Source organism: Pelodiscus sinensis, chromosome 3 (genome assembly GCF_049634645.1).
Source record: "Pelodiscus sinensis isolate JC-2024 chromosome 3, ASM4963464v1, whole genome shotgun sequence".
NCBI classification, from domain to species: domain Eukaryota; kingdom Metazoa; phylum Chordata; order Testudines; family Trionychidae; genus Pelodiscus; species Pelodiscus sinensis.
Window position 1 is genome coordinate 199531282 of NC_134713.1, and position 15882 is coordinate 199547163.

Below are 15882 nucleotides of genomic sequence, written 5' to 3' on the forward strand. Positions count from 1 at the left end.
CACTAGGGTTGCCATATTTGAACTTTCGAAAAAGAGGACACCGGCTGCTCCACTTGCACAGGCGGCCGGGCTCGGGAGCTGGCAAACTCGTCCCCGCGCACGCCAAGCTCGGGGCTCTGACTGCCACCTTGCTGCTGCTGGGGCTGCCGCTGCCCCTGCTGGCTCCCATGGTGCAAGGAGATGCCGCTTCCACGCCACACCACCTTGAGAAGCGTGGTTGCACGGGCTCCAGTGGCACCGCCAACCAGCTGGCAGTCCAGGCTGCTGCGGAGCTAGGAGGAGAGAGTGGGGGGCCAGGGAGGCTGCTGCCTGGGGCCCGTCTTGGAGCATGAAGTTAAAGGCACCGAGGGGAGAGGTGGCCTGGCTAGAAAAGGAACCCAGCAACCCTGCTTCCAGAATCCCTTCCTTTCCCCTACCCGCCCCACCAAGCACCAGCTCCCACGGGCCCCTCAGAGCTGAGACTGGAACCCCCCAATCTAACCCACAGACCCACTGCGCTCCGACGGGAATGGAGAGAAGCCAGAAGTTCTAACGCCCTGCTCTAACCCAATGCCCCCCCCCTCCCCAGAGCCAGGCCCCCCCAGCCCCCCTGCTCTAACCCAATGCCCCCCCCCTCCCCAGAGCCAGGCCCCCCCAGCCCCCCTGCTCTAACCCAATGCCCCCCCCCTCCCCAGAGCCAGGCACCCCCAGCCCCCCCGCTCTAACCCAATGCCCCCCCCCTCCCCAGAGCCAGGCCCCCCCAGCCCCCCTGCTCTAACCCAATGCCCCCCCCCTCCCCAGAGCCAGGCACCCCCAGCCCCCCCGCTCTAACCCAATGCCCCACCCCTCCCCAGAGCCAGGCCCCCCCAGCCCCCCTGCTCTAACCCAATGCCCCACCCCTCCCCAGAGCCAGGCCCCCCCAGCCCCCCTGCTCTAACCCAATGCCCCACCCCTCCCCAGAGCCAGGCACCCCCAACCCCCCTGCTCTAACCCAATGCCCCACCCCTCCCCAGAGCCAGGCACCCCCAGCCCCCCCGCTCTAACCCAATGCCCCACCCCTCCCCAGAGCCAGGCCCCCCCAACCCCCCTGCTCTAACCCAATGCCCCACCCCTCCCCAGAGCCAGGCCCCCCCAGCCCCCCCGCTCTAACCCAATGCCCCCCCCCTCCCCAGAGCCAGGCCCCCCCAACCCCCCTGCTCTAACCCAATGCCCCCCCCCTCCCCAGAGCCAGGCCCCCCCAGCCCCCCCGCTCTAACCCAATGCCCCCCCCCTCCCCAGAGCCAGGCCCCCCCAGCCCCCCCGCTCTAACCCAATGCCCCACCCCTCCCCAGAGCCAGGCCCCCCCAGCCCCCCTGCTCTAACCCAATGCCCCCCCCCTCCCCAGAGCCAGGCACCCCCAGCCCCCCCGCTCTAACCCAATGCCCCACCCCTCCCCAGAGCCAGGCCCCCCCACCCCCCTGCTCTAACCCAATGCCCCACCCCTCCCCAGAGCCAGGCCCCCCCAGCCCCCCCGCTCTAACCCAATGCCCCACCCCTCCCCAGAGCCAGGCCCCCCCAGCCCCCCCGCTCTAACCCAATGCCCCACCCCTCCCCAGAGCCAGGCCCCCCCAGCCCCCTGCTCTAACCCAATGCCCCACCCCTCCCCAGAGCCAGGCCCCCCCAGCCCCCCTGCTCTAACCCAATGCCCCACCCCTCCCCAGAGCCAGGCCCCCCCAGCCCCCCCGCTCTAACCCAATGCCCCACCCCTCCCCAGAGCCAGGCCCCCCCAGCCCCCCCGCTCTAACCCAATGCCCCCCCCCTCCCCAGAGCCAGGCCCCCCCAGCCCCCCCGCTCTAACCCAATGCCCCACCCCTCCCCAGAGCCAGGCCCCCCCAGCCCCTCCGCTCTAACCCAATGCCCCCCCCCTCCCCAGAGCCAGGCCCCCCCAGCCCCCCCGCTCTAACCCAATGCCCCCCCCCCCTCCCCAGAGCCAGGCCCCCCCAGCCCCCCCGCTCTAACCCAATGCCCCACCCCTCCCCAGAGCCAGGCCCCCCCAGCCCCCTGCTCTAACCCAATGCCCCACCCCTCCCCAGAGCCAGGCCCCCCCAGCCCCCCTGCTCTAACCCAATGCCCCACCCCTCCCCAGAGCCAGGCACCCCCAGCCCCCCTGCTCTAACCCAATGCCCCACCCCTCCCCAGAGCCAGGCCCCCCCAGCCCCCCTGCTCTAACCCAATGCCCCACCCCTCCCCAGAGCCAGGCCCCCCCAGCCCCCTGCTCTAACCCAATGCCCCACCCCTCCCCAGAGCCAGGCCCCCCCAGCCCCCCTGCTCTAACCCAATGCCCCACCCCTCCCCAGAGCCAGGCACCCCCAGCCCCCCCGCTCTAACCCAATGCCCCACCCCTCCCCAGAGCCAGGCACCCCCTGCCCCCCCGCTCTAACCCAATGCCCCACCCCTCCCCAGAGCCAGGCACCCCCAGCCCCCCCGCTCTAACCCAATGCCCCACCCCTCCCCAGAGCCAGGCCCCCCCAGCCCCCCCGCTCTAACCCAATGCCCCACCCCTCCCCAGAGCCAGGCCCCCCAGCCCCCCTGCTCTAACCCAATGCCCCACCCCTCCCCAGAGCCAGGCACCCCCAGCCCCCCTGCTCTAACCCAATGCCCCACCCCTCCCCAGAGCCAGGCCCCCCCACCCCCCTGCTCTAACCCAATGCCCCACCCCTCCCCAGAGCCAGGCCCCCCCACCCCCCTGCTCTAACCCAATGCCCCACCCCTCCCCAGAGCCAGGCCGCCCCAGCCCCCCCGCTCTAACCCAATGCCCCACCCCTCCCCAGAGCCAGGCACCCCAGCCCCCCCGCTCTAACCCAATGCCCCACCCCTCCCCAGAGCCAGGCACCCCCAGCCCCCCCGCTCTAACCCAATGCCCCACCCCTCCCCAGAGCCAGGCCCCCCCAGCCCCCCTGCTCTAACCCAATGCCCCACCCCTCCCCAGAGCCAGGCCCCCCCAGCCCCTCCGCTCTAACCCAATGCCCCACCCCTCCCCAGAGCCAGGCACCCCAGCCCCCCTGCTCTAACCCAATGCCCCACCCCTCCACAGAGCCAGGCCCCCCCAGCCCCCCTGCTCTAACCCAATGCCCCACCCCTCCCCAGAGCCAGGCCCCCCCAGCCCCCCTGCTCTAACCCAATGCCCCACCCCTCCCCAGAGCCAGGCACCCCCAGCCCCCCCGCTCTAACCCAATGCCCCACCCCTCCCCAGAGCCAGGCCCCCCCAGCCCCCCCGCTCTAACCCAATGCCCCACCCCTCCCCAGAGCCAGGCCCCCCCTGCCCCCCTGCTCTAACCCAATGCCCCACCCCTCCCCAGAGCCAGGCACCCCCAACCCCCCTGCTCTAACCCAATGCCCCACCCCTCCCCAGAGCCAGGCACCCCCAGCCCCCCCGCTCTAACCCAATGCCCCACCCCTCCCCAGAGCCAGGCCCCCCCAGCCCCCCCGCTCTAACCCAATGCCCCACCCCTCCCCAGAGCCAGGCCCCCCCAGCCCCCCCGCTCTAACCCAATGCCCCACCCCTCCCCAGAGCCAGGCACCCCCAGCCCCCCCGCTCTAACCCAATGCCCCACCCCTCCCCAGAGCCAGGCCCCCCCAGCCCCCCCGCTCTAACCCAATGCCCCACCCCTCCCCAGAGCCAGGCACCCCCAGCCCCCCTGCTCTAACCCAATGCCCCACCCCTCCCCAGAGCCAGGCCCCCCCAGCCCCCCCGCTCTAACCCAATGCCCCACCCCTCCCCAGAGCCAGGCCCCCCCAGCCCCCCTGCTCTAACCCAATGCCCCACCCCTCCCCAGAGCCAGGCCCCCCCAGCCCCCCTGCTCTAACCCAATGCCCCACCCCTCCCCAGAGCCAGGCACCCCCAGCCCCCCCGCTCTAACCCAATGCCCCACCCCTCCCCAGAGCCAGGCCCCCCAGCCCCCCCGCTCTAACCCAATGCCCCACCCCTCCCCAGAGCCAGGCCCCCCAGCCCCCCTGCTCTAACCCAATGCCCCCCCCTCCCCAGAGCCAGGCCCCCCCAGCCCCCCCGCTCTAACCCAATGCCCCACCCCTCCCCAGAGCCAGGCCCCCCCAGCCCCCCTGCTCTAACCCAATGCCCCACCCCTCCCCAGAGCCAGGCACCCCCAGCCCCCCTGCTCTAACCCAATGCCCCACCCCTCCCCAGAGCCAGGCACCCCCAGCCCCCCTGCTCTAACCCAATGCCCCACCCCTCCCCAGAGCCAGGCCCCCCCAGACCCCCTGCTCTAACCCAATGCCCCACCCCTCCCTAGAGCCAGGCCCCCCCACCCCCCTGCTCTAACCCAATGCCCCCCCCCTCCCCAGAGCCAGGCCCCCCCAGCCCCCCTGCTCTAACCCAATGCCCCCCCCCTACCCAGAGCCAGGCCCCCCAGCCCCCCTGCTCTAACCCAATGCCCCACCCCTCCCCAGAGCCAGGCCCCCCCAGCCCCCCTGCTCTAACCCAATGCCCCACCCCTCCCCAGAGCCAGGCCCCCCCAGCCCCCCCGCTCTAACCCAATGCCCCCCCCCTCCCCAGAGCCAGGCCCCCCCAGCCCCCCCGCTCTAACCCAATGCCCCCCCCCTCCCCAGAGCCAGGCCCCCCCAGCCCCCTGCTCTAACCCAATGCCCCACCCCTCCCCAGAGCCAGGCCCCCCCAGCCCCCCCGCTCTAACCCAATGCCCCACCCCTCCCCAGAGCCAGGCCCCCCCAGCCCCCCTGCTCTAACCCAATGCCCCCCCCCTCCCCAGAGCCAGGCCCCCCCAGCCCCCCTGCTCTAACCCAATGCCCCACCCCTCCCCAGAGCCAGGCCCCCCCAGCCCCCCCGCTCTAACCCAATGCCCCACCCCTCCCCAGAGCCAGGCCCCCCAGCCCCCCTGCTCTAACCCAATGCCCCACCCCTCCCCAGAGCCAGGCCCCCCCAGCCCCCCTGCTCTAACCCAATGTCCCACCCCTCCCCAGAGCCAGGCACCCCCAGCCCCCCCGCTCTAACCCAATGCCCCTCCCCTCCCCAGAGCCAGGCACCCCCAGCCCCCCTGCTCTAACCCAATGTCCCACCCCTCCCCAGAGCCAGGCACCCCCAGCCCCCCTGCTCTAACCCAATGCCCCACCACTCCCCAGAGCCAGGCACCCCCAGCCCCCCTGCTCTAACCCAATGCCCCACCCCTCCCCAGAGCCAGGCCCCCCCAGCCCCCCTGCTCTAACCCAATGCCCCACCCCTCCCCAGAGCCAGGCCCCCCCAGCCCCCCTGCTCTAACCCAATGCCCCCCCCCTCCCCAGAGCCAGGCCCCCTCAGCCCCCCTGCTCTAACCCAATGCCCCACCCCTCCCCAGAGCCAGGCCCCCCCAGCCCCCCTGCTCTAACCCAATGCCCCACCCCTCCCCAGAGCCAGGCCCCCCCAGCCCCCCTGCTCTAACCCAATGCCCCACCCCTCCCCAGAGCCAGGCCCCCCCCAACCCCCCTGCTCTAACCCAATGCCCCACCCCTCCCCAGAGCCAGGCACCTCCCAGCCCCCCTGCTCTAACCCAATGCCCCACCCCTCCCCAGAGCCAGGCCCCCCCAGCCCCCCTGCTCTAACCCAATGCCCCACCCCTCCCCAGAGCCAGGCCCCCCCAGCCCCCCTGCTCTAACCCAATGCCCCACCCCTCCCCAGAGCCAGGCCCCCCCAGCTCCCCTGCTCTAACCCAATGCCCCCCCCCTCCCCCAGAGCCAGGCCCCCCAGCCCCCCTGCTCTAACCCAATGCCCCACCCCTCCCCAGAGCCAGGCCCCCCCAGCCCCCCTGCTCTAACCCAATGCCCCACCCCTCCCCAGAGCCAGGCCCCCCCAGCCCCCCTGCTCTAACCCAATGCCCCACCCCTCCCCAGAGCCAGGCCCCCCCAGCCCCCCTGCTCTAACCCAATGCCCCACCCCTCCCCAGAGCCAGGCCCCCCCAGCCCCCCTGCTCTAACCCAATGCCCCCCCCTCCCCAGAGCCAGGCCCCCCCAGCCCCCCTGCTCTAACCCAATGCCCCCCCCCTCCCCAGAGCCAGGCCCCCCCAGCCCCCCTGCTCTAACCCAATGCCCCCCCCCTCCCCAGAGCCAGGCCCCCCCAGCCCCCCTGCTCTAACCCAATGCCCCACCCCTCCCCAGAGCCAGGCACCCCCTGCCCCCCTGCTCTAACCCAATGCCCCACCCCTCCCCAGAGCCAGGCCCCCCCAGCCCCCCCGCTCTAACCCAATGCCCCACCCCTCCCCAGAGCCAGGCACCCCCCAGCCCCCCTGCTCTAACCCAATGCCCCACCCCTCCCCAGAGCCAGGCCCCCCCAGCCCCCCCGCTCTAACCCAATGCCCCACCCCTCCCCAGAGCCAGGCCCCCCCAGCCCCCCTGCTCTAACCCAATGCCCCACCCCTCCCCAGAGCCAGGCCCCCCAGTCCCCCTGCTCTAACCCAATGCCCCACCCCTCCCCAGAGCCAGGCACCCCCAGCTCCCCTGCTCTAACCCAATGCCCCACCCCTCCCCAGAGCCAGGCACCCCCAGCCCCCCTGCTCTAACCCAATGCCCCACCCCTCCCCAGAGCCAGGCCCCCCCAGCCCCCCTGCTCTAACCCAATGCCCCTCCCCTCCCCAGAGCCAGGCACCCCCAGCCCCCCTGCTCTAACCCAATGCCCCACCCCTCCCCAGAGCCAGGCCCCCCCAGCCCCCCTGCTCTAACCCAATGCCCCACCCCTCCCCAGAGCCAGGCCCCCCAGCCCCCCTGCTCTAACCCAATGCCCCACCCCTCCCCAGAGCCAGGCCCCCCCAGCCCCCCCGCTCTAACCCAATGCCCCACCCCTCCCCAGAGCCAGGCCCCCCCAGCCCCCCCGCTCTAACCCAATGCCCCACCCCTCCCCAGAGCCAGGCCCCCCCAGCCCCCCTGCTCTAACCCAATGCCCCACCCCTCCCCAGAGCCAGGCCCCCCCAGCCCCCCTGCTCTAACCCAATGTCCCACCCCTCCCCAGAGCCAGGCCCCCCCAGCCCCCCTGCTCTAACCCAATGTCCCACCCCTCCCCAGAGCCAGGCCCCCCCAGCCCCCCTGCTCTAACCCAACGCCCCACCCCTCCCCAGAGCCAGGCCCCCCCAGCCCCCCCGCTCTAACCCAATGCCCCACCCCTCCCCAGAGCCAGGCACCCCCAGCCCCCCCGCTCTAACCCAATGCCCCACCCCTCCCCAGAGCCAGGCCCCCCCAGCCCCCCCGCTCTAACCCAATGCCCCACCCCTCCCCAGAGCCAGGCCCCCCCAGCCCCCCCGCTCTAACCCAATGCCCCACCCCTCCCCAGAGCCAGGCCCCCCCAGCCCCCCTGCTCTAACCCAATGCCCCACCCCTCCCCAGAGCCAGGCCCCCCAGCCCCCCCGCTCTAACCCAATCCCCCCCTCCCCTAGAGCCAGGCCCCCCCAGCCCCCCTGCTCTAACCCAATGCCCCACCCCTCCCCAGAGCCAGGCCCCCCAGCCCCCCTGCTCTAACCCAATGCCCCACCCCTCCCCAGAGCCAGGCCCCCCAGCCCCCCTGCTCTAACCCAATGCCCCACCCCTCCCCAGAGCCAGGCACCCCCAGCCCCCCTGCTCTAACCCAATGCCCCACCCCTCCCCAGAGCCAGGCCCCCCCAGCCCCCCTGCTCTAACCCAATGCCCCACCCCTCCCCAGAGCCAGGCCCCCCCAGCCCCCCCGCTCTAACCCAATGCCCCACCCCTCCCCAGAGCCAGGCCCCCCCAGCCCCCCTGCTCTAACCCAATGCCCCACCCCTCCCCAGAGCCAGGCACCCCCCAGCCCCCCTGCTCTAACCCAATGCCCCACCCCTCCCCAGAGCCAGGCACCCCCAGCCCCCCTGCTCTAACCCAATGCCCCCCCCTCCCCAGAGCCAGGCCCCCCCAGCCCCCCTGCTCTAACCCAATGCCCCCCCCTCCCCAGAGCCAGGCACCCCCAGCCCCCCCGCTCTAACCCAATGCCCCACCCCTCCCCAGAGCCAGGCCCCCCAGCCCCCCTGCTCTAACCCAATGCCCCCCCCCTCCCCAGAGCCAGGCACCCCAGCCCCCCCGCTCTAACCCAATGCCCCCCCCCTCCCCAGAGCCAGGCACCCCAGCCCCCCCGCTCTAACCCAATGCCCCCCCCCTCCCCAGAGCCAGGCCCCCCAGCCCCCCCGCTCTAACCCAATGCCCCCCCCCTCCCCAGAGCCAGGCCCCCCCAGCCCCCCTGCTCTAACCCAATGCCCCCCCCCTCCCCAGAGCCAGGCCCCCCCAGCCCCCCTGCTCTAACCCAATGCCCCCCCCCTCCCCAGAGCCAGGCCCCCCCAGCCCCCCTGCTCTAACCCAATGCCCCACCCCTCCCCAGAGCCAGGCCCCCCCAGCCCCCCTGCTCTAACCCAATGCCCCACCCCTCCCCAGAGCCAGGCCCCCCCAGCCCCCCCGCTCTAACCCAATGCCCCACCCCTCCCCAGAGCCAGGCCCCCCCAGCCCCCCCGCTCTAACCCAATGCCCCACCCCTCCCCAGAGCCAGGCCCCCCCAGCCCCCCCGCTCTAACCCAATGCCCCACCCCTCCCCAGAGCCGGCCCCCCCAGCCCCCCTGCTCTAACCCAATGCCCCACCCCTCCCCAGAGCCAGGCCCCCCAGCCCCCTGCTCTAACCCAATGCCCCACCCCTCCCCAGAGCCAGGCCCCCCCAGCCCCCCTGCTCTAACCCAATGCCCCACCCCTCCCCAGAGCCAGGCCCCCCAGCCCCCCCGCTCTAACCCAATGCCCCACCCCTCCCCTAGAGCCAGGCCCCCCCAGCCCCCCTGCTCTAACCCAATGCCCCACCCCTCCCCAGAGCCAGGCCCCCCAGCCCCCCTGCTCTAACCCAATGCCCCACCCCTCCCCAGAGCCAAGCCCCCCCAGCCCCCCCGCTCTAACCCAATGCCCCACCCCTCCCCAGAGCCAGGCCCCCCCAGCCCCCCCGCTCTAACCCAATGCCCCACCCCTCCCCAGAGCCAGGCCCCCCCAGCCCCCCCGCTCTAACCCAATGCCCCACCCCTCCCCAGAGCCAGGCCCCCCCAGCCCCCCTGCTCTAACCCAATGCCCCACCCCTCCCCAGAGCCAGGCCCCCCCAGCCCCCCTGCTCTAACCCAATGCCCCCCTCCCCTAGAGCCAGGCCCCCCCAGCCCCCCTGCTCTAACCCAATGCCCCACCCCTCCCCAGAGCCAGGCCCCCCCAGCCCCCCCGCTCTAACCCAATGCCCCACCCCTCCCCAGAGCCAGGCCCCCCCAGCCCCCCCGCTCTAACCCAATGCCCCACCCCTCCCCAGAGCCAGGCCCCCCCAGCCCCCCCGCTCTAACCCAATGCCCCACCCCTCCCCAGAGCCAGGCCCCCCCAGCCCCCCTGCTCTAACCCAATGCCCCACCCCTCCCCAGAGCCAGGCCCCCCCAGCCCCCCCGCTCTAACCCAATGCCCCACCCCTCCCCAGAGCCAGGCCCCCCCAGCCCCCCCGCTCTAACCCAATGCCCCACCCCTCCCCAGAGCCAGGCCCCCCCAGCCCCCCCGCTCTAACCCAATGCCCCACCCCTCCCCAGAGCCAGGCCCCCCCAGCCCCCCCGCTCTAACCCAATGCCCCACCCCTCCCCAGAGCCAGGCCCCCCCAGCCCCCCCGCTCTAACCCAATGCCCCACCCCTCCCCAGAGCCAGGCCCCCCCAGCCCCCCTGCTCTAACCCAATGCCCCACCCCTCCCCAGAGCCAGGCCCCCCAGCCCCCCTGCTCTAACCCAATGCCCCCCCCCTCCCCAGAGCCAGGCCCCCCCAGCCCCCCTGCTCTAACCCAATGCCCCCCCCCTCCCCAGAGCCAGGCCCCCCCAGCCCCCCTGCTCTAACCCAATGCCCCACCCCTCCCCAGAGCCAGGCCCCCCAGCCCCCCTGCTCTAACCCAATGCCCCACCCCTCCCCAGAGCCAGGCCCCCCCAGCCCCCCTGCTCTAACCCAATGCCCCACCCCTCCCCAGAGCCAGGCCCCCCCAGCCCCCCTGCTCTAACCCAATGCCCCACCCCTCCCCAGAGCCAGGCCCCCCCAGCCCCCCCGCTCTAACCCAATGCCCCACCCCTCCCCAGAGCCAGGCCCCCCCAGCCCCCCCGCTCTAACCCAATGCCCCACCCCTCCCCAGAGCCAGGCCCCCCCAGCCCCCCCGCTCTAACCCAATGCCCCACCCCTCCCCAGAGCCAGGCCCCCCCAGCCCCCCCGCTCTAACCCAATGCCCCACCCCTCCCCAGAGCCAGGCCCCCCCTGCCCCCCTGCTCTAACCCAATGCCCCACCCCTCCCCAGAGCCAGGCCCCCCCAGCCCCCCTGCTCTAACCCAATGCCCCACCCCTCCCCAGAGCCAGGCACCCCCAGCCCCCCTGCTCTAACCCAATGCACCACCCCTCCCCAGAGCCAGGCCCCCCCAGCCCCCCTGCTCTAACCCAATGCCCCACCCCTCCCCAGAGCCAGGCCCCCCCAGCCCCCCTGCTCTAACCCAATGCCCCACCCCTCCCCAGAGCCAGGCCCCCCCAGCCCCCCTGCTCTAACCCAATGCCCCACCCCTCCCCAGAGCCAGGCCCCCCAGCCCCCCCGCTCTAACCCAATGCCCCACCCCTCCCCAGAGCCAGGCCCCCCCAGCCCCCCTGCTCTAACCCAATGCCCCACCCCTCCCCAGAGCCAGGCACCCCCAACCCCCCCGCTCTAACCCAATGCCCCACCCCTCCCCAGAGCCAGGCCCCCCCAGCCCCCCCGCTCTAACCCAATGCCCCCCCCCCTCCCCAGAGCCAGGCCCCCCCAGCCCCCCTGCTCTAACCCAATGCCCCACCCCTCCCCAGAGCCAGGCCCCCCAGCCCCCCAGCCCCTCTGCTCTAACCCAATGCCCCACCCCTCCCCAGAGCCAGGCCCCCCCAGCCCCCCCGCTCTAACCCAATGCCCCACCCCTCCCCAGAGCCAGGCCCCCCCAGCCCCCCTGCTCTAACCCAATGCCCCACCCCTCCCCAGAGCCAGGCCCCCCCAGCCCCCCCGCTCTAACCCAATGCCCCACCCCTCCCCAGAGCCAGGCCCCCCCAGCCCCCCTGCTCTAACCCAATGCCCCACCCCTCCCTAGAGCCAGGCCCCCCCAGCCCCCCTGCTCTAACCCAATGCCCCACCCCTCCCCAGAGCCAGGCCCCCCAGCCCCCCTGCTCTAACCCAATGCCCCACCCCTCCCCAGAGCCAGGCCCCCCAGCCCCCCTGCTCTAACCCAATGCCCCACCCCTCCCCTAGAGCCAGGCCCCCCCAGCCCCCCCGCTCTAACCCAATGCCCCACCCCTCCCCAGAGCCAGGCACCCCCAGCCCCCCTGCTCTAACCCAATGCCCCACCCCTCCCCAGAGCCAGGCACCCCCAGCCCCCCTGCTCTAACCCAATGCCCCACCCCTCCCCAGAGCCAGGCCCCCCCAGCCCCCCCGCTCTAACCCAATGCCCCTCCCCTCCCCAGAGCCAGGCCCCCCCAGCCCCCCCGCTCTAACCCAATGCCCCACCCCTCCCCAGAGCCAGGCCCCCCCAGCCCCCCTGCTCTAACCCAATGCCCCACCCCTCCCCAGAGCCAGGCCCCCCAGCCCCCCTGCTCTAACCCAATGCCCCACCCCTCCCCAGAGCCAGGCCCCCCCAGCCCCCCTGCTCTAACCCAATGCCCCTCCCCTAGAGCCAGGCCCCCCCAGCCCCCCCGCTCTAACCCAATGCCCCACCCCTCCCCAGAGCCAGGCACCCCCAGCCCCCCTGCTCTAACCCAATGCCCCACCCCTCCCCAGAGCCAGGCACCCCCAGCCCCCCTGCTCTAACCCAATGCCCCACCCCTCCCCAGAGCCAGGCCCCCCCAGCCCCCCCGCTCTAACCCAATGCCCCTCCCCTCCCCAGAGCCAGGCCCCCCCAGCCCCCCCGCTCTAACCCAATGCCCCACCCCTCCCCAGAGCCAGGCACCCCAGCCCCCCCGCTCTAACCCAATGCCCCACCCCTCCCCAGAGCCAGGCACCCCCAGCCCCCCCGCTCTAACCCAATGCCCCACCCCTCCCCAGAGCCAGGCACCCCAGCCCCCCTGCTCTAACCCAATGCCCCACCCCTCCCCAGAGCCAGGCACCCCCAGCCCCCCTGCTCTAACCCAATGCCCCACCCCTCCCCAGAGCCAGGCCCCCCCAGCCCCCCTGCTCTAACCCAATGCACCACCCCTCCCCAGAGCCAGGCACCCCCAGCCCCCCCGCTCTAACCCAATGCCCCACCCCTCCCCAGAGCCAGGCCCCCCCTGCCCCCCCGCTCTAACCCAATGCCCCACCCCTCCCCAGAGCCAGGCCCCCTCAGCCCCCCCGCTCTAACCCAATGCCCCACCCCTCCCCAGAGCCAGGCCCCCCCAGCCCCCCTGCTCTAACCCAATGCCCCACCCCTCCCCAGAGCCAGGCCCCCCCAGCCCCCCTGCTCTAACCCAATGCCCCACCCCTCCCCAGAGCCAGGCACCCCCAACCCCCCTGCTCTAACCCAATGCCCCACCCCTCCCCAGAGCCAGGCCCCCCAGCCCCCCTGCTCTAACCCAATGCCCCACCCCTCCCCAGAGCCAGGCCCCCCCAGCCCCCCTGCTCTAACCCAATGCCCCACCCCTCCCCAGAGCCAGGCCCCCCCAGCCCCCCTGCTCTAGCCCAATGCCCCACCCCTCCCCAGAGCCAGGCCCCCCCAGCCCCCCCGCTCTAACCCAATGCCCCCCCCCTCCCCAGAGCCAGGCCCCCCCAGCCCCCCTGCTCTAACCCAATGCCCCACCCCTCCCCAGAGCCAGGCCCCCCCAGCCCCCCTGCTCTAACCCAATGCCCCACCCCTCCCCAGAGCCAGGCCCCCCCAGCCCCCCTGCTCTAACCCAATGCCCCACCCCTCCCCAGAGCCAGGCCCCCCCTGCCCCCCTGCTCTAACCCAATGCCCCACCCCTCCCCAGAGCCAGGCCCCCCCAGCCCCCCTGCTCTAACCCAATGCCCCTCCCCTCCCCAGAGCCAGGCCCCCCCAGCCCCCCCGCTCTAACCCAATGCCCCACCCCTCCCCAGAGCCAGGCCCCCCCAGCCCCCCTGCTCTAACCCAATGCCCCACCCCTCCCCAGAGCCAGGCCCCCCCAGCCCCCCCGCTCTAACCCAATGCCCCACCCCTCCCCAGAGCCAGGCCCCCCAGCCCCCCTGCTCTAACCCAATGCCCCACCCCTCCCCAGAGCCAGGCCCCCCCAGCCCCCCCGCTCTAACCCAATGCCCCACCCCTCCCCAGAGCCAGGCCCCCCCTGCCCCCCTGCTCTAACCCAATGCCCCACCCCTCCCCAGAGCCAGGCCCCCCCAGCCCCCCTGCTCTAACCCAATGCCCCACCCCTCCCCAGAGCCAGGCCCCCCCAGCCCCCCTGCTCTAACCCAATGCCCCACCCCTCCCCAGAGCCAGGCACCCCCAGCCCCCCTGCTCTAACCCAATGCCCCAGCCCTCCCCAGAGCCAGGCCCCCCCAGCCCCCCTGCTCTAACCCAATGCCCCCCCCCTCCCCAGAGCCAGGCCCCCCCTGCCCCCCCGCTCTAACCCAATGCCCCACCCCTCCCCAGAGCCAGGCCCCCTCAGCCCCCCCGCTCTAACCCAATGCCCCACCCCTCCCCAGAGCCAGGCCCCCCCAGCCCCCCGCTCTAACCCAATGCCCCACCCCTCCCCAGAGCCAGGCCCCCCCAGCCCCCCTGCTCTAACCCAATGCCCCACCCCTCCCCAGAGCCAGGCCCCCCCAGCCCCCCTGCTCTAACCCAATGCCCCTCCCCTCCCCAGAGCCAGGCACCCCCAGCCCCCCTGCTCTAACCCAATGCCCCACCCCTCCCCAGAGCCAGGCCCCCCCAGCCCCCCTGCTCTAACCCAATGCCCCACCCCTCCCCAGAGCCAGGCACCCCCAGCCCCCCTGCTCTAACCCAATGCCCCACCCCTCCCCAGAGCCAGGCCCCCCCTGCCCCCCTGCTCTAACCCAATGCCCCACCCCTCCCCAGAGCCAGGCCCCCCCAGCCCCCCCGCTCTAACCCAATGCCCCACCCCTCCCCAGAGCCAGGCCCCCCCAGCCCCCCTGCTCTAACCCAATGCCCCACCCCTCCCCAGAGCCAGGCCCCCCCAGCCCCCCCGCTCTAACCCAATGCCCCACCCCTCCCCAGAGCCAGGCACCCCCAGCCCCCCCGCTCTAACCCAATGCCCCACCCCTCCCCAGAGCCAGGCCCCCCCAGCCCCCCTGCTCTAACCCAATGCCCCACCCCTCCCCAGAGCCAGGCCCCCCCAGCCCCCCCGCTCTAACCCAATGCCCCACCCCTCCCCAGAGCCAGGCCCCCCCAGCCCCCCTGCTCTAACCCAATGCCCCACCCCTCCCCAGAGCCAGGCACCCCCAGCCCCCCTGCTCTAACCCAATGCCCCACCCCTCCCCAGAGCCAGGCCCCCCCAGCCCCCCTGCTCTAACCCAATGCCCCACCCCTCCCCAGAGCCAGGCCCCCCCAGCCCCCCCGCTCTAACCCAATGCCCCACCCCTCCCCAGAGCCAGGCCCCCCCAGCCCCCCTGCTCTAACCCAATGCCCCACCCCTCCCCAGAGCCAGGCACCCCCAGCCCCCCTGCTCTAACCCAATGCCCCACCCCTCCCCAGAGCCAGGCCCCCCCAGCCCCCCCGCTCTAACCCAATGTCCCACCCCTCCCCAGAGCCAGGCCCCCCCAGCCCCCCTGCTCTAACCCAACGCCCCACCCCTCCCCAGAGCCAGGCCCCCCCCTGCCCCCCTGCTCTAACCCAATGCCCCCCCCCCTCCCCAGAGCCAGGCCCCCCCAGCCCCCCTGCTCTAACCCAATGCCCCACCCCTCCCCAGAGCCAGGCACCCCCTGCCCCCCTGCTCTAACCCAATGCCCCACCCCTCCCCAGAGCCAGGCACCCCCAGCCCCCCCGCTCTAACCCAATGCCCCACCCCTCCCCAGAGCCAGGCCCCCCCACCCCCCTGCTCTAACCCAATGCCCCACCCCTCCCCAGAGCCAGGCACCCCCAGCCCCCCTGCTCTAACCCAATGCCCCACCCCTCCCCAGAGCCAGGCCCCCCCAGCCCCCCTGCTCTAACCCAATGCCCCACCCCTCCCCAGAGCCAGGCCCCCCCAGCCCCCCTGCTCTAACCCAATGCCCCTCCCCTCCCCAGAGCCAGGCCCCCCCAGCCCCCCCGCTCTAACCCAATGCCCCACCCCTCCCCAGAGCCAGGCCCCCCCAGCCCCCCTGCTCTAACCCAATGCCCCACCCCTCCCCAGAGCCAGGCCCCCCCTGCCCCCCTGCTCTAACCCAATGCCCCACCCCTCCCCAGAGCCAGGCCCCCCCAGCCCCCCTGCTCTAACCCAATGCCCCACCCCTCCCCAGAGCCAGGCCCCCCAGCCCCCCTGCTCTAACCCAATGCCCCACCCCTCCCCAGAGCCAGGCACCCCCAGCCCCCCCGCTCTAACCCAATGCCCCACCCCTCCCCAGAGCCAGGCCCCCCCAGCCCCCCCGCTCTAGCCCAATGCCCCACCCCTCCCCAGAGCCAGGCACCCCCAACCTCCCCGCTCTAACCCAATGCCCCACCCCTCCCCAGAGCCAGGCCCCCCCTGCCCCCCTGCTCTAACCCAATGCCCCACCCCTCCCCAGAGCCAGGCCCCCCCTGCCCCCCTGCTCTAACCCAATGCCCCACCCCTCCCCAGAGCCAGGCCCCCCCAGCCCCTCTGCTCTAACCCAATGCCCCACCCCTCCCCAGAGCCAGGCACCCCCAGCCCCCCCGCTCTAACCCAATGCCCCACCCCTCCCCAGAGCCAGGCCCCCCAGCCCCCCTGCTCTAACCCAATGCCCCACCCCTCCCCAGAGCCAGGCACCCCCAACCCCCCTGCTCTAACCCA